This window comes from Triticum aestivum, chromosome 4A (genome assembly GCF_018294505.1).
Source record: "Triticum aestivum cultivar Chinese Spring chromosome 4A, IWGSC CS RefSeq v2.1, whole genome shotgun sequence".
Lineage (NCBI taxonomy): Eukaryota > Viridiplantae > Streptophyta > Magnoliopsida > Poales > Poaceae > Triticum > Triticum aestivum.
The window spans coordinates 122,620,614-122,623,528 of NC_057803.1; positions in this window are offsets into that span (position 1 = coordinate 122,620,614).

A 2,915-nucleotide genomic window follows, 5' to 3' on the forward strand; every position below is an offset into this window, starting at 1 on the left:
ATGAGGATGTGTTACCGAAGTTCCTTCCCTTTGGGGGAAGTACGTTTCCGTTAGAGCGGTGTGGAGGCACAATGCCCCCCCAAGAAGCCACTAGGGCCACTGTATTCTCCTCACGCCCTTACACAATGCGAGATGTCGTGATTCCATTAGGGATGCCCTTGAAAATGGCTACCGAACCTTTACAAACAAGGTTGGGGCTATCTCCACAACTTGATTGGAGGCTCCCAACGATACCACGGAGCTTCACCATAATGGAATGTGGCTCCGAAGTGACCTCAACCGTCTAGGGTGCTCAAACACCCAATAGTAACAAGATCCGTAATGGATTAGTGGGGGGAATCAAATTTCTCTTGGTGGAAGTGTAGATCCGAGCCTTCTCAACCAATCCCTAGAAAATCCACAAGTTTGATTAGCTAGGGAGAGAGATCGGGCGAAAATGAGCTTTGGAGCAACAATGGAGCATGGGGAAAAGAGGTGGTCTTCTTGGAGAAGAAGACCCCTTTTTATAGTGGGAGGAAGAATCCACCCGTTACCCCCTCACTCTCAGCCCGTGCACTGCGGTACTACTGCAGCACGTCGCGGTACTACCACAAGAGGTTGCGGTACTACCGCTGCCTGGTGCGGTACTACCGCATGCACGGTAGTGACCAGATGAAGCACCACTGTCCGAGACAACATGTGGTAGAACCGCTCACACGCCCTTGCGGTACTACCATAGGGCAGTTCTCAATGGCCACTAGAGGTACACGGAAGTAAAAAATTACTTCCGTGTCTACTTCCACTGAAGCAGAGGCTATGCATGAATCCAACACAGTAGTACCAGACGTAGTTTTGCGGTACTACCGCTCGAGAGTAGTAGTAAAAAACTACATCCGCAACTACTACCGTGGGCACATGCAACAGGTGCTGGCGACAGCGGTACTACCGCACCTAGGAGCGATACTACCACTAGCACCTGCGGTACTACCGCTCCCTTGAACGGTACTACCGCTAGCCACTGAAAACTTGCACCTTCCTGCCTTCAAAATGCACAGACAAGGAAAATGGACCGGAGCTCCAAAGAAGCGAAGGATAGGTGGTGCAAAAGAGCAAATGTGTACGTGTGATTCCACCCAACCTTTCCAGAGCGGACCCCCTCTTAATAGTATGGCTTTCCTATGACTCAAAACCATGAAAAAGGAACGTAGAAAGCAACCGTCTTCGAAATACTCTGAGGGGCACCAAATCGCCTTGTGCCTAGGCATAGGATATCTGAAATGCTCAATGCACATGATTAGTCCGCAAAAGCATTGTCATCAATCACAAAAACTACTTAGGGAGAAATATGCCCTAACAATCTCCCCCTTTTTGGTGGATTGATGACAATATGAGATTTGCACAAGGATATGAAATATTAACGAATGCAAACCCAAAGTCTATAAAATATAGACAGCCCCCCCTAGATGTGTGCATTCTTTAGATATACTTTGGACTGCAAAGCACACAAACTAGGATCGACACTCCCCCTAGATTTTATAGACGAGGCAATCCTTGCAACAAACTAAATGACACTAATCATGGAAGCAAGGCATAGCATGTGAGCATGAAGATAAGGGCACAAAACAAATAGACTCACGGGCTACTTAACTTACTAGACAATAACGAGATAAGAGTGATATCATATGTCTTAGACCATATGATAGAATAAGCCTCCTGGACTCACACACAAATAAAACCAACCAAAGCAGCAACGAAGGTTCAAAGAAAGCAAGGAGACAACGACAACGAAAAAGACATCACTCGCAAATCCTACACTCTCTCCCCCTTCGGCAACGAGACACCAAAAAGGCAGAGAGGACACCTACGACACAAGTGGTAGATCCCACTGCAGAGAGCTCATCCATCGAACTGCTCCTCATTAGAATCATCCCACTGAAAGTTCTTCTTCATCCAAGCAGCTTCAAGTGTTATGTTCTTCTCAGATCCACTCGAGAGGTTCTCGCCAAGCTTCCTTAGAATCAGCTTGTCGCGCTGACGACTCTCCTTCCTAGCAACATGTCATATACTGCCCCTTAGCCTGCTTGCAAAATAGAGTCTTAATCTTGTCCTTGAGTTTGGTGGCCCAAGATGGCTCAACAGAGGGAGGCTCATACATCTCGGGACTGTCCTCATCCTCAAACTGATCCTCATCCGCATCCATGTTGGCAGCCGCGGGCTTAGTAGTAGTGTTAGCCCACTTGTCCTTGAGACGAAGCCGAATGAGCTCATGACGGATCCAGTTTGGGACCCTGGAAATCCACACCAAGAAAGGTCTCCGGTCACTTCTCCCGGATCACTTTATCGCCTACTCTGACGTACCGACCACTTCGAGTGGTCGGATGCGGCAACAACCGGGCTGGAAGAAATAAAAACTCTGTTAGCAAACAACCCAATCCTTGCCGCACCAAACGTCAATGAACCTATGCTACCGTACATATCAGCAACTCACCAGGTAGTGAGTGTTGTGCTCATCGTCGAATGAGAGGAAGAGGGACACAAATTCCAACTCCAAAAACCAGTATACTATGTAACGGCGATCCTTACACCATGTAAATCCCGATACCCGCACTATCAAAAGATAGCGTATGTGGTCTTCATGGCATCTCGAAAGCTGCGGCACTACTTTCAAGAGTGCTCGATCACGGTGGCTTCCGAAGTGCCACTCAACGACATCATAAACAATTGATACGCCACCGCCACATTGCCAAATGGGCTATCGAGCTCTTACTATTTGAAATAACGTACAAGCCACGCTGAGCTATTAAATCTCAAGTGTTGGCCGACTTTGTCGCCGAATGGACAGAAGCCGAACTCCCTAAAGAGTACAACACATACTCCAACTGTGTGATGTACTATGATGGCTCCAAAATGTTAGCCGGATTGGGGGCTGGTGTCAT